The following is a 16915-nucleotide window of genomic DNA, read 5'->3' as shown; positions in this document are numbered from 1 at the left end:
GTGCATGGACCTTAATTGGATATACGCTTAATTGGATATACGAGGTTGATTTGCAACTTTTTTTTTCTTAATATAAAAATTGTATCAAGCAACTTATATTGAGTAACATTTTAAGTGTAAGCAACTTCTTTTCTTTCTTTTTTTGTTGTTGTTGGTGGTGGTGGTTTCGTTCATTTTCAAATTAAATGGAGATCTCTGATGATTATGGAATCTGACGAAGTTTATCTGCAGATACAAACTAAACCTTTGAATACACCACATGGATAAGATTCTAGGTAAAATATAATAAACAATGAAACACTGAATTATGTTTGAACGTTTAATAGAAGATTTTCCGATTTCGTTTGTTAGTTATATGTGATTAATAGTTTTTCAATTGTGATATCATCTAGGATTTCGTTTGTTAGTTATATGTGATTAAGAGTTTTTCAATTGTGGTACCATCTAGGATTTCGTTTGTTAGTTATATGTGATTAATAGTTTTTCAATTGTGGTACCATCTAGAACTTCGTTTCTTAGTTATATGTGATTAATAGTTTTTCAATTGTGGTACCATCTAGGATCTGGACTTCTGTAATCTCTTCAGGTGACATCACTGTGAAATCGTAAATTGCATTTAAATAGCAAGTAACCTGGAAGAAAAAAGACCACTTGTTTAACTACGCCTGGATACGTCTCAATAAGAGTGATATAAAGGTGGTGTTTTATGGAGTTTAGCGACACATTGATTAATTAATTAATAATTTACTATTGAATGTCAAACAGTTGGTAATTCTAACATGTAGTCATCAGAGCAAACCCGCAACATTTTTCCTAATGCAGCAAGGGTTCATCAATATGCAGTTTCCCACAGACAGGAAAGTGCATACCACGGCGTTTGACCAGTTGTGGTGCACTGGTTAGAATGAGGAAAAAATCCCCAATCAGTTGAATGGATCCACTTAGGTGGTTCAATCCTGCGACGCAAGCACCTCTGGTGAGCACCCAACCGACTGAGGTAAACCCCGCCTAAGTGTGATTTAATGAGGTCAAGTGAACAGAGTTACACCATAGGATGAGCATGAGATGGATTATTTTGGTGTTGTTTTGTGTGTGTGTGTGGGGGGTGGGTTGTTTTTGGTCTTTAGCTTGGCTATGTTTTGTTTTTATTGCAGGTTTTTTCTTGGGGGGGGGCTTGAGGGTTTTTATGGGGGGTGGTGAGCTTGTTTTTGTTGGACAGGTTAAGAAGAAGGAGAGAGACGAAGGACAGGAAGAGTGAGAGAGACGAAGGACAGAGCAAGAAGAGGGAGAGAGACGAAGGACAGGACAGGAAGAGTGACAGAGACGAAAGACAGGAAGAGTGAGAGACACGAAGGACAGGACAGGAAGAGGGAGAGAGACGAAGCATAGGAAGAGGGAGAGAGACGAAGCACAGGAAGAGGGAGAGAGACGAAGGACAGGACAGGAAGAGTGAGAGAGACGAAGGACATGAAGAGTGAGAGAGACGAAGGACAGGACAGGAAGAGGGAGAGAGACAAAGGACAGAACAGGAAGAGGGAGAGAGACGAAGGACAGAACAGGAAGAGGGAGAGAGACGAAGGACAGAGAGACGAAGGACAGAACAGGAAGAGGGAGAGAGACGAAGGACAGAACAGGAAGAGGGAGAGAGACGAAGGACAGGAAGGGGGAGAGAGACGAAGGACAGGACAGGAAGAGGAAGAGAGACGAAGGACAGAAAGAGGGAGAGAGACAAAGGACAGGACAGGAAGAGGGAGAGAGACGAAGGACAGGAAGAGGGAGAGAGACGAAGGACAGGGCAGGAAGAGGTAGAGACACGAAGGACAAGAAGAGGGATGGAGTCGAAGGACAGGACAGAAACAGGTGAGAAAATGACATACCGACAGACAGACAGGTAGGGGTGGGGAAGGGTAGGAGGTCACACAAGGTTCAGGAATATACCGTAAACTTGTTTTGATCTAGGCTTATGCCCAGCCTGTACGATACTCGTTTCGAAAAGCAACTAGTTTTTCAGTACCTGTATTGATCAAAGCTCACGATCATGGCCATATAGATATTCTGTTGATTCGTTAATTTTATTTCAAAACTGAAAATGTAAAAAAGAATTACTGTGTATCGTACAAAAACAATGCCATGAACAGCTGGATACATGTGATGAGTAGCTGACAATGTAATTATAGCTAAATAATAACAGTGAAAACTGGTAACATAGGAGGAGGAAGTGTCTGCTATATAGTAATAGTGTTTAAAACTATAAAATACAGCTGGAAACTGCCAGATTAAGATTACGGCGAGTTACCTCAACACGCACACACACACACACACACACACACACACACACACACTCTCTCTCTCTCTCTCTCTCTCTGCAGAGTTTTTTTTTATCTGAAATAAACGTCTTACTCATCGTTAGATGTCCCAAACAAAAGCATATTCCCACCATTTCCTATTGTTTTGGGTAGACTTGCTGTCAAATCGGTACTCTGTATATAAATAAATAAATAATAATGAATAAATGAATGAATGAATAAATAAATAAATAAAAATAAATAAATAAATAAATAATAAAGAAATTATGCATATGTGAGTGAGTCGGTGTCGGTATCGTCAATATTGTTTTCTAAGCATTGCCGAAAGTATCTAGCAAAATAATTATGAACGTCGTTTTTTTTTTAAAAAGTCACATGATAATATTTGGACCAATCCAAACATTTATAACAAAAGCGTATTTGGAATTATTTGAATATGGAGTAATTGCCGACCATAGGTGCCTATATAGACTATTACGTTGTACACGACCCCGGTAAATAAGTCAAACCTAGACCACGAGCGGAGGTAGGTCACGTGTGCTAGTCACTGCCATATATCGAACCTAGACCACGAGCGGAGGTAGGTCACGTGTGCTAGTCACTGTCAAGCTAGGAGAGGAGAGTCACCAAGGCCAAGGTCACGAAACCTGGGTCATTGCACCCGACAGGCCTCCTTACTTCCCTGATTGTTTTCTGTTGCGCTTCAGTCTTTTCCTGGTACACTGCTAACGAGGAGAAACTTGCTGATGATTATTGCAAAACCAAAATAAAAAATTACCTGATTTATCCATTCCACCTGTTCGCATGTTCCATCAACTCCCTCCCATTGTCCATTTGATTTGCAGGTCGCTGTGCTACGTCCTCCGAAAAAACTGGAAGAAGCGATTACATTGGACGGTTGCTCTGCTGCCCCCAATGGTTTTGTGGACTTGAAAATGACCATTTGATATAGTTGGACGTCCGCAGTCGACTATACAGTAAACATTGGAAATATACAAAGTACACTAATTAAAGTAGCAATCCCTATTTTTCAACCCGTGAAAATTGATACTAAGTTTGGTTAATCTACAACAGAGTGAATAAAGAGTGTTACGTTGAAATGGGAAATACCCTTAAAAATAGACTAGAATTCGTGTCCATAACCGTTACTAAAAGGACGTGCGTTTTAAAAAATATGAAGAATTCGTGGTATTAGAGTGAGTGCGAATAATTTTTACATGCTCATATACCACTTGAGTACTACTACTTCTACTACTACTACTCCTACGGGACAAAAAAAAATTAAGCGGACAATTTTGAAATTTACATCCAAAAATTAAATAGTGGGCCTTTAAAATTTTGATGCGCATACTCATTAAATTTGGTCGCTAGATTAGATCGGGTGGTCAAAAAGAAATTAGATAAGATCGGTGGCTTGACTCGGGAAGGGGTGGTGGGGGGGGGGGGGGGGGAAGAAGGGGGTGTAGAGTTGAAAATGGGCAGAATTTTGAAAATAGCAATTAGTAAAAAAGTTAATAGAATTAAAAAAAAAAAAAAAAACGTTACAAGCCAAAAATAAATAGAATTGTCTGCTCGGTCGAATATTTATATAATTTGGAGCATTTTAGAAGGACAGTCCAAAAATATATAAGAGAAAGAAGAGAGGATCGGACTATTAAATAATATTAAAAAAAGAAAGTAATTTCGACATAAACTTTTGAACGAAGGTCTAAAAGTTTAAAGTCCGATCTATATGTCCACGTGAGTGGCCTCGTTAAGGCCGTTAGGATGCATAGCTTGTAGGGACGAGATGGGTTGCATCCCGTCACGAAAAACCCTAGATTGACCGTCAATAGACGTTGAAGGTGTAGTGCTGTGCTGAAATACATATCTTGAGAAGCCGGATCCGTCTGAAGGAGAGAAAGAATCAGACTAGGGTATAGTCTAGTCGTCATGGGTTGGTATAGTGGTGCGGACGGGCCCGACTCCGGAGGATACGAGCTGGTATCACTATAAAGCAAGGTAAAGTCTAGAAAAAGAGTAGTAGGGGCCGACCCCGCTTCCTATTTCTTCTTAGAGTGGGGCGGTCAATCTTCCAGTGCTGCTAGGACAGGCTCGGACATGCAAAATTGTTTACATTGATGTTGATCATCATATACCGGGATATTTCGTATTTAAGTCCCCGAAGTTGAAAGAAAAGTTGTAAAAAGTGTAGTTAAGGGAATAACTTAATACTAGGGTAGGTGGCGTTTTACAACGCCACCGTCAGTTCTTTACTTTGCAGCTTTCTACATATGTTTTGGTCCATACTTAAAATATGCATATAATACAATACTTTATTATGTCTGTGGTGTGTAGTTAAAGTATATAACATAGGGCATAATGTTCAACAAATTTTATTTCATCTATTGAATTTATTGTTTGTATGGGAAATCGCGGTAACTTAGTTTGACACCCAATAGCAGATGTGTATTTTTTTTGTGCTGGAGTGTCGTTACATATTCATTCACTGTCCTAGCGACACGTAAGAATTTAATCCGGTAACTTAACCCTTTAATGCCCATGCCAAAACTAGCGTAAATTCAGAAAATATATTGCTTTGTGAATAAACATAGCATCATTTTAAAACACTTTTGAGGTTATTTGAAATGAATATTATTTTGTTTTTAATTTACTCATATGAGTACATCGGGCTGTACTCATATGAGTACAAAAATAATTATTGCATCCAATGTTTAAAATATTTGTGGCAATCAGAGAAAAAAACATCACATTCATGTTGCCGTAAGTTCCTATTGTATTCAAATGAGTACACATTTAAATTCTTGGCTCTGTTGAAATACAAGTTTAACCACTCAAGTAAATTGTACTCATTTTGAGGAGTTTGGGCATATATGGAAATCTCAGTACGTATTTATTAGAAATCTTTGACAAATACTGTTTGTGCTTATAAAGTGTGCACTCATTTGAGTACATTGTGCATTAAAGTGTTAAAACGTACTTGTTCGTAGTAGCATGATCTAAACCCCACGTGATCTAAACCCCACGTGATCTAAACCCCACATGATCTACACCTCACATGATCTACACTCCACATATAATTACCCGTTTTGGAGGTGGTGAAGCCTGAACGTAGAATTGAAATCTTCGGCTTTTGTTATTCGTTCAATGTGTGCAAGGAAACTGATAGTTCTTGAGTTCACTGAGTTTGCTTTATATAAATGTAAATAGCAGACATAACATAGAGACCATAGGGCGTGTATTTTGTGAAAGATAGAACCTTTATGTTACATGGCAAACTGAAATTTTGGGTTGTAACCAGGTCGAATTTTTTATTATTATTATTATTTTTTTTTTATGAGTTTTGGAAAGTTTCCATTAAAGTTAGATTTCGGAAGTTTTGAAAGGCCGGGGATTTGGGGGAATTTTCAGTTCTACACATTAATGATTTTGTTAAACATTAAAACCACAGTAACACAACTGACGCCAATCTAGCGTCTTTCATTCATAAATGATATCCATTATAACACTTTTTTTTTGTCAAGTCATAGTTAAGATTCCGGGTCTTGAATCATTGCTTTACATTATTCTATCTTGTACATTATTTTAATATATAATTTACATATAATATACATACAATTACTCTAATGTATGTAAAAAAACCAACCTTTAAAGACAAAACGTAACATCTATTTCCAAACACCGTTTTTTTTGTATAAAACATTTTTTATTTTTTATTTATTTAGTATTTTTTTTTATTGTTTATTTATTTAGTTTTGTTATCAGTTTTATTATTATTATTATTATTATTTATTTATTTTTATAATATTTTGTTTCAATTTCAAATAGTTTTTGCAGAATATTTTTGATGGCAGTTATATTTAATGTTTGTTTTTGAATTTCCATTCTGTAGATATAGTATTATTTTAAAGTTACCTGGAAGCCAGTTTACAAATCTGCTAATGGTTTAATTGCATTCTAGTAAGAGTTTAATTGAGGTTTTTAAATTTTAATTATTTGTTAAGTATGGAATTAATCATCTCACTGATATATTCTCAGTATTTAGTAACATAATGATTTCTTTATAATTTGGAAATTTCCATAATGTAAAATATAAGGAGACATTACACAAGCCGGTTGATTTCACATTTTACCATCTACAAATTAAAGCACCTTTTATTTGTTGCAAATGACAATACTGCAAAGTCACCTACGGACTAGGCACCTTCTTATAGCCAGTGAGACTGGACATACAGCTAGCATTGTCGTGTACATGTGCTGCTGACACTTCAAATGTCAACACCATTCTAGGCAGGCAGAACTGATAATTGTATGTGTTCCTTATTTTCTTAAAATAATGAGTAATTATAGCTTTATGGATATATATTAAAAGTTATTATGTTGACACAATTTTAATTTAAAGAAAGTTAAAGGGGTTAGAGGTCACATAAGGTCAGTCACAAAGGTATATTTATATCAAGATCTAGGAGTAGTACAAGTTTAGTTTTTGTATTAGAAGATTCATCTCCTTTTCAGAATCTTGGTGAGCAAACTTTTGTTTGAAAACGTTTATGGGTTTTTTGGTGCTTTTTTATCATAAAAATACCCATATACAGTCATGTGTTAATTTGAACAAAGAGCTTCAAGCCAAACCCTTGTCTGAACGCTGTGAGTATAAGTGTTAATGTTAGTACAGACAGAATACGAATGCTGGGCAGTGATTCAAGCTTTGAATCGTCTTCAAATGCTACTTTGTCAAAACCAAAAACACGGACAGACAAAACTAATGTTACCGAAGTGTTGTATGAAAGAATGCAAACAACTCGGCAGGGGTTTAGGGTTTATTCTGGATCATCAGTCGGGTGGGATATGAAGATCCCTGGTTCCAAGCATACGTTTAGACAAATACACACACAAACAAAGACCCTGAAATAACAAAAAGGGATACTTAAAATCACATTAATTATATACTTCACATTCAGAATTAACCTATATACTAGGCTGTGTTATCACACGGACCTTTTAAGCATATAAAGAGACTATCTTATCCAACCACATAAGGAATCATAAAATAATTTAGAAATCACTGATTACAAATCATTGATTATACACAGAACACTATTTAATACATTGAATGTCCTATTCTCAAGAAACACTATAAAATCACTTATAACATATTTCATAAATACAAAGCTAAATACACCATAGCCTGTCTACAAATCGTTTACCTACCGACTGTGGGTCGGGTCTTCACAGAAGCATAATGCTGGTTGTCACCTACATGTGGTACCTAATAATAAAATAAAGTAAATTAAGTACACATAAATCCATACGTGTACACATACTAATTAAACAACTATCTCATAATAACTTAGTTATTATGTTACTTTATTAAATACTGTAAATTAAATAGTATAATCATTTATAATAGAAAATATAGACTTTAACCTATTCTACTAGCTATTCAAATATAACATAACCATTTAATAAAAAGCTAATCAAGCTAAATCACAATGTTATATTTAACATAACTACAATACTATTACTATATTATTAATCACTAAATCTCCTAATCTCATTTCGTAATTAAAATAAGTAATTAAAACAGGTAGTTATTGTGTAAACCATGTACAATATGTATTTACCTTTAAAATTATCTGTGAATGTTAGTTGTGCAGTTTCTGTGAACAAAAGCTTGTCTTCTCATAAAAGTGGTCTGTTCTCCTTGAATGTCATAAAGCTTCTGACCAGGAGAACACAGAAACAATGACACTGGGCTTGCAAGAACTGAAATGTCAGTGAGCACAACCCAAGCCCAGAAAACCAGAGAAAGCAGGAAAACAAAGAAAGCCTGCACAAGTATAACCTGACAGAATTATTCTATGTGAACAGTGTTTTAAAATAGTATGTGTAGAATGTAGTTTAAAACACCCGGTTACAGTAAAACCAAGCAAGAGGTAAAAACGAAAACAGCAGACACCGGCGAGTTATTCCTTACAGCCAGTTATTCCTTACAGCCAGTTATTCGTTTTGTTAACACACAGAAAGAAAACACGGAGACAGTACTAAATGAATTTTAAAAAATAAGTGAACAGCAAACACAAATATGCCAGAAACTAGATCAAACAATTACAAAAGATGATCTAAAAGTGAATCTCACTGACATTAAAGAAGACATATTTTCAACACATGAAGAAAAAGTAAGCACACTTGAAGCAAACGTTTTTCAGATACAGCTACAAATATGAGTTAAAGAAAGATAACAAATTAAAGAAAGAAAATGCAGGGTTGAAAGAAAAAGTTAAAGGAGCAAACATAACAGCATGTTTGGCACTGATTAGAACAAACAACTTGGAAGAGTATACCAGGAAATACAGCATTCGTTTGTTTGGTGTGAAAGATGAAAGTGTGTCACAAACAATAGACAAAACAATCAAAATATTAAAGAATATAGGTGTGAAAATTGCCACTACAGACATTAGCATTGCCCACAGATTAGGCCCCTTCAGTGCATCGTGGTGCAGACCAATCATTGCCAGGTCTCTTAAGTTAGAGGCATTAACAAACAGAAGAAAATTAAAAGGCACGGTGATTGGTTTAAGTGAGGACCTAACAAAGGAAAACTATTTAAAGATAATGAAAGTCAAGGGACATGAAAATGCGAAGAGTGCTTGGACGAAAGACAGAGTTGAATGAAAAAGACAGTGAATATGGACGACTGCCTACCATACAGTAATAATGGCAATAATAATAACTGTTATTATATTCTTATTACTTATTATTATTTATACTTATTATTATATTCTTTTTTTCTTAAATAACAAAATGACACCTGTAAAATATAGCAGTCAGTATGTTGTTAACATATATCCATGTGTACAGATGATATATTGTTCATTTAAAATGACCTGCTCTTTTTTCGTTTTATTTTGGTTTATGAATGTTTTTTGTCTTTACCTAGAATAAGTATGATTATAGCTGATTTGTGTACGTGCGTTGAGCGCGCGTGAGTGAGTAAATGTGTTCTCTCTCTCTGTGTGTGTGTATATGTTTCAGTATCGATTGCTTCATCGAATTTTATCTACAAATTCTTCCTTATAGATGATACACTATGTAGATTAAAATAAGTGTAGTTTTTGTAAAAATGCTCCCGAAACCTTACAACACTTGTTTTATGATTGCAATAAAGTAAAAGATATATGGAACGCATTGGAGGAATAGATATTTGAAAAAAATGGAAGTTAGAATTTTTGTGAATAAACATTCAGATATATTTGATATGATAAACCGTTAAATGAACCAAGAAATTAACTGGTTAATAATCAATATAAAGTATCACATTTATAGCACTAAACAACAGTTTTAATATTAATGTTATAAAAACGAAATTGCAAAACAAATTTCAAATAGAAAGATATATTTATTTTTAAAATTGTGAGTATGACAAATTCAATGAACATTGTGGAAAGTGGCTTAACCTACTTACTGCACGCAGGCCTACATACAATCCTAAATATTTCTTTTTATAGGGTTGGTAACCTTTTCTTTCTTTATAGTTTTTGCTTTAAAACATAATAAAAACCCCCAACAAACAAACAAACAAAAACCGCAACAACTTTGTAGCTTGTTTAGAAATATAACTGTTTGCCATACTTCTTGCTGAACCTCGCCTATTTTACCATACTTCATTCATATTTCTAGGATACCAAGTGTTGTTCTTACTACAATTATTGTTGTGCATTGTAAGACGATGATTTAAGGCACACTTCCAGTGATCTGGGGGTAAACAAGATTAATAAAAAGGTTTAAAGACTAACTGAAATGTTATTAGTCAGGTAATGGTCGTCATTTAAATAATTTATCTCATATTATGCCAGTAAAATCTGGAAAACCAGCATTATATTATATACAAGATAAAATAGATCAGTGATCAGTTTCATAGTTATATTAAAGTACTTATGCTTGTTTTTTAAAAATTATTTCAGATGTATGTACCCTAATGGAAAATGTTTTTTTTGTTATATACTAATATTTAGAATATTTTTTTGAAAATTTTCAACCTTCACGAAAGTGTCCCAAAATTCCAAATTTCCATAAATTCTCAACAAATTGTTTTTAACAAAATAGAAATTTGAAAGTAAATACCGATTGGCTAGACCAACAATATTAGAGCTATCTATTATAAAATATAGTACAAAATGGTTCTTTACAAACAGACAATGCCGATATTCAAACACACAACTAGCCACTATTGCTAGACCAACAATATTAGAGCTATCTATTATAAAATATAGTACAAAATGGTTCTTTACAAACAGACAATGCCGATATTCAAACACACAACTAGCCACTATCGCTAGACCAACAATATTGGAGCTATCTATTATAAAATATAGTACAAAATGGTTCTTTACAAACAGACAATGCCGATATTCAAACACACAACTAGCCACTATTGCTAGACCAACAATATTAGAGCTATCTATTATAAAATATAGTACAAAATGGTTCTTTACAAACAGACAATGCCGATATTCAAACACACAACTAGCCACTATTGCTAGACCAACAATATTGGAGCTATCTATTATAAAATATAGTACAAAATGGTTCTTTACAAACAGACAATGCCGATATTCAAACACACAACTAGCCACTATTGCTAGACCAACAATATTGGAGCTATCTATTATAAAATATAGCACAAAATGGTTCTTTACAAACAGACAATGCCGATATTCAAACACACAACTAGCCACTATTGCTAGACCAACAATATTGGAGCTATCTATTATAAAATATAGTACAAAATGGTTCTTTACAAACAGACAATGCCGATATTCAAACACACAACTAGCCACTATTGCTAGACCAACAATATTGGAGCTATCTATTATAAAATATAGTACAAAATGGTTCTTTTCAAACAGACAATGCCGATATTCAAACACACAACTAGCCACTATTGCTAGACCAACAATATTAGAGCTATCTATTATAAAATATAGTACAAAATGGTTCTTTACAAACAGACAATGCCGATATTCAAACACACAACTACCCCCTATTGCTGGAGCAACAATATTGGAGCTATCTATTATAAAATATAGTACAAAATGGTTCTTTACAAACAGACAATGCCGATATTCAAACACACAACTAGCCACTATTGGTAGACCAACAATATTAGAGCTATCTATTATAAAATATAGTACAAAATGGTTCTTTACAAACAGACAATGCCGATATTCAAACACACAACTACCCCCTATTGCTGGAGCAACAATATTAGAGCTATCTATTATAAAATATAGCACAAAATGGTTCTTTACAAACAGACAATGCCGATATTCAAACACACAACTAGCCACTATTGCTAGACCAACAATATTGGAGCTATCTATTATAAAATATAGCACAAAATGGTTCTTTACAAACAGACAATGCCGATATTCAAACACACAACTAGCCACTATTGCTAGACCAACAATATTGGAGCTATCTATTATAAAATATAGTACAAAATGGTTCTTTTCAAACAGACAATGCCGATATTCAAACACACAACTAGCCACTATTGCTAGACCAACAATATTGGAGCTATCTATTATAAAATATAGTACAAAATGGTTCTTTACAAACAGACAATGCCGATATTCAAACACACAACTACCCCCTATTGCTGGAGCAACAATATTGGAGCTATCTATTATAAAATATAGTACAAAATGGTTCTTTACAAACAGACAATGCCGATATTCAAACACACAACTAGCCACTATTGGTAGACCAACAATATTAGAGCTATCTATTATAAAATATAGTACAAAATGGTTCTTTACAAACAGACAATGCCGATATTCAAACACACAACTACCCCCTATTGCTGGAGCAACAATATTGGAGCTATCTATTATAAAATATAGCACAAAATGGTTCTTTACAAACAGACAATGCCGATATTCAAACACACAACTAGCCACTATTGCTAGACCAACAATATTGGAGCTATCTATTATAAAATATAGCACAAAATGGTTCTTTACAAACAGACAATGCCGATATTCAAACACACAACTAGCCACTATTGCTAGACCAACAATATTGGAGCTATCTATTATAAAATATAGCACAAAATGGTTCTTTACAAACAGACAATGCCGATATTCAAACACACAACTAGCCACTATTGCTAGACCAACAATATTGGAGCTATCTATTATAAAATATAGTACAAAATGGTTCTTTACAAACAGACAATGCCGATATTCAAACACACAACTAGCCACTATTGCTAGACCAACAATATTGGAGCTATCTATTATAAAATATAGTACAAAATGGTTCTTTACAAACAGACAATGCCGATATTCAAACACACAACTAGCCACTATTGCTAGACCAACAATATTGGAGCTATCTATTATAAAATATAGTACAAAATGGTTCTTTACAAACAGACAATGCCGATATTCAAACACACAACTAGCCACTATTGCTAGACCAACAATATTGGAGCTATCTATTATAAAATATAGTACAAAATGGTTCTTTACAAACAGACAATGCCGATATTCAAACACACAACTAGCCACTATCGCTAGACCAACAATATTGGAGCTATCTATTATAAAATATAGTACAAAATGGTTCTTTACAAACAGACAATGCCGATATTCAAACACACAACTAGCCACTATCGCTAGACCAACAATATTGGAGCTATCTATTATAAAATATAGTACAAAATGGTTCTTTACAAACAGACAATGCCGATATTCAAACACACAACTAGCCACTATCGCTAGACCAACAATATTGGAGCTATCTATTATAAAATATAGTACAAAATGGTTCTTTACAAACAGACAATGCCGATATTCAAACACACAACTAGCCACTATCGCTAGACCAACAATATTGGAGCTATCTATTATAAAATATAGTACAAAATGGTTCTTTACAAACAGACAATGCCGATATTCAAACACACAACTACCCCCTATTGCTGGGGCAACAATATTAGAGCTATCTATTATAAAATATAGCACAAAATGGTTCTTTACAAACAGACAATGCCGATATTCAAACACACAACTAGCCACTATTGCTAGACCAACAATATTGGAGCTATCTATTATAAAATATAGTACAAAATGGTTCTTTACAAACAGACAATGCCGATATTCAAACACACAACTAGCCACTATTGCTAGACCAACAATATTGGAGCTATCTATTATAAAATATAGTACAAAATGGTTCTTTACAAACAGACAATGCCGATATTCAAACACACAACTAGCCACTATTGCTAGACCAACAATATTGGAGCTATCTATTATAAAATATTGCACAAAATGGTTCTTTACAAACAGACAATGCCGATATTCAAACACACAACTACCCCCTATTGCTGGAGCAACAATATTGGAGCTATCTATTATAAAATATAGTACAAAATGGTTCTTTACAAACGGACAATGCCGATATTCAAACACACAACTAGCCCCTATTGCCAGAGCAACAATATTAGAGCTATCTATTATAAAATATAGTACAAAATGGTTCTTTACAAACAGACAATGCCGATATTCAAACACACAACTACCCCCTATTGCTGGAGCAACACCTCAAATTCGGGCAAAAATCATAAGATGTTCGGGAAAAATGTGCTAACCTGAGACCTTTTTTGCCTGAAAATTAGTTGTAATCCACTTAAAAATGTGTCGTGATTCATTTGCAGTCCTATATAGTGAGGTGGCTTAAGGACAAAAAATAGAAGAATAGTTACACGGCGGACAAAAGTGCCATTTTTTCGCCAAACTACCACATGGATATAAGGATTGAAAAAAGGTCATGCTCCAAAAAATCTGGTAACGGGAACAGGTCCCTATGACGTCATAATGAAGTGTTTAGTTCTTAGACATCTGGAATGTGGTAAAATGTGTGTGTTGTTAACTAGTTGCTGAATAAATGCCGGTTATGTAAATAGTTTAATAAGAAGTGATTGCAGAGTTCATTTAGTTCTACAGAAGAAACACGCAGTTAAGAAAATATTAACTGAACAGAGACAGAGAACCTAGTTAAACAGGAAAGTTGTTTTCCCTTATTTTAGTCTGAATAGTTACTATGTGTATTAGAGGGGAAACAAATATAATTAAATTAATTTGCCGGGGGCAGGACGTAGCCCAGTAGTAAAGTGCTGGCCTGGTGTACGGTCAGTCTAAGATCGATCCCTGTTAGTGTAATCATTGGACTATTTCTCGTTACAGCCAGTGCTTCACAACTGGTGTTACAGGCCATGATATGTAGGCCTACTATCCTGTCTGTGGGATGATGCATATATTAAAGATCCGTTGGTGCTAATTAAAAAAAATAGTTGCCCATAGTTTCCTCTCTAAAATATATTTGTGGTCATTAACCACATGTCTGACACCACATACCTGTAGTTGTGTTGAGTGTGTCATTAAATATAAAATTCCTTTCTTTCTTTCTTTCTTTTTTTAAACATGGCTCCCATATGCAACAACCTTAGTTAAAAATTATGATCTAGCTATGTCTGTATTTTGTAGACAATTTGAATATTATATATAAGAAAATGAACTTAAGTTGCAATTTAAAATGAAAATGCCTGGGAATTGTTTATTGTAAAAAGGATGCCGGCCCAAAGATGATAAATGTTTTATGACCATACGCAATAAAATATTTTAATTTACTTAGCATAGAGGGAAATTAGTTTATATTATTTCTGCATTATATAGTTTATACATTAACTGGAATAACTGTAGCATTTCAGATGTTCCAATGATGAGATATCTCTGGCCATTATAACAAAGTGGTTACTGCTATAGTGTGTTTAAATAAAATGTGTGTGTGTACATGTATATCATTCTGCGAGCGCATTAGACAAACATTATACTTAATCACGCACCAGATCAGTGCTGATGACGAATGCATTAAATTGTATTTAGATATGTTTTACACCTGGTCTTATTGTACTTAATGGCATTCACTGGTACATTAAAGAATGTAATATGTACTTTCCTGTCAATGGGGGAAATGCATATAAATGATACCTTGTCGCTGTTTTGTTGCAGCAGCCACTATGCCGGTAACAATTTTCCTTTTGCATTTTACAGACCAAGTGTCGAAATACCTCACAGAGAGGACATATGATAACTATGGTTTAAACAACTTCCAAATCAGGTTGCCGAGGTTGGATTGAAAATTAACGTTGCGGAAAGACACTGGCTTAAAATGTGATAATAATGCAGCTCAGATGTCAAGACATCACTTGCCAGATTTGTTTCGAATTGTGCTGTGTCATAGCCAGCTTTGTTTTGTAGATCCACATAGTCACGATCATGGGACACACACACCTTCCGACCTGCGTCATAATGAATTCTTAGGGGAACAAAAATAACAGTTAAAACTTGATACACAACTATCCACAAGCACCAAACGCCTAGAGTTTGTGGATTAAAAAAAATATGGAACATGGAATAGGTGATTTTAACAATTCACTAGCCATATATATATTAGGGTAGCCAGGGTTGTTTATTGGGGGTGGAGTGGAGATAGAGGGCACTGCTTTTACACATTTTATGGGGTGACATGTATTATAAAAGTTGGTATTGTGAAAAAAGAGGTCCTCTTGTGTCCAATCCCTGGCTACCCGGATACGCCAATGCATATATGTGCAATTTAAAGTATTATCAATCAATAGATTTTGGATTCAACACAGGTACCTTTAGTAGTATTACTTGCATGGACAGTAGAATTGTGGAAATTATTTGCTAATTTCATATTATTTTAGTAAGTTTTAATCACATATAACTTCTAAACATTGTTTTAGTAACATATGACCCATGTTGCATGCAAACATCTTACACACGATGAGATTTTTGTGCATTTTTGTAAAACCTACGAAAATGCGCATTCTGCTAGGAATCATTACACGTTGATTGTAAATATATTTGTCATTTTATTCTCTCTAAATTGCTGTTTAAATCATTAAGTTGAAGGACATAATTTTGTTTTAGAACATGTCAAAACGTAGACTTTAGAACGAGTGAAAACTTTTAAAGAAAAATGCCGAATATAGTTACTGGCCCTGTATTCATTTTGTTTCGTTAAATTACTGTGTATTAAAAATCATTAAACGTATTGTGACGGTACATGCTCTTAATTTCTTTTCGCCTGTGGCGATATTAATTGTTTTAGAGGGCCGTGTGCAGTTCCATATGCACTTAAGCCCAGGTGGCCAGTAGTTACGTAATACCTCCGCGAGTGCGGTTTTTTACAACCGTGATTGCTCGCGGAATGGCGACAGCCAGTCTGGCGATCTAAGAAAATATACCGACTCTGGGAGAGGTGGAAATATCAGATGATAGGTGAGGTACCGCGTTGTGCCCCCAGGCGATATTCGCTGTCTCTGAGAGTTTTGAATAAATAGCTAGGATTTTAGAGATATCGGGGAGAAACATATTGGAAGGCGTCCAGGGGGAACGTTAGTCCGTCCGGACTGGTAATTATATATTTTCTGCTCTGTGTATAACCTTGATGTGATTGATGTGACTTTAAATATTTTAATACTGTATTATACCAATATTATTTAGACGGTGCTG

General features: G+C 34.6%; 1 long non-coding RNA gene across 1 annotated transcript; it reads right to left on the bottom strand.

Moving 5' to 3' along the window:
• Positions 1-340: 340 nt before the first annotated feature.
• On the bottom strand, positions 341-3277 carry LOC121370292. Its single transcript, XR_005957664.1, has 3 exons — positions 3085-3277; positions 2015-2083; positions 341-632 (listed from the first exon to the last, which is right to left on the bottom strand). It is a non-coding gene; the product is annotated as an uncharacterized LOC121370292 (long non-coding RNA).
• Between the last annotated feature and the right edge of the window lie 13638 nt (positions 3278-16915).

Source organism: Gigantopelta aegis, chromosome 4 (genome assembly GCF_016097555.1).
Source record: "Gigantopelta aegis isolate Gae_Host chromosome 4, Gae_host_genome, whole genome shotgun sequence".
NCBI classification, from domain to species: Eukaryota; Metazoa; Mollusca; class Gastropoda; order Neomphalida; family Peltospiridae; genus Gigantopelta; species Gigantopelta aegis.
This window is presented reverse-complemented; position numbering and strand designations above follow the sequence as displayed.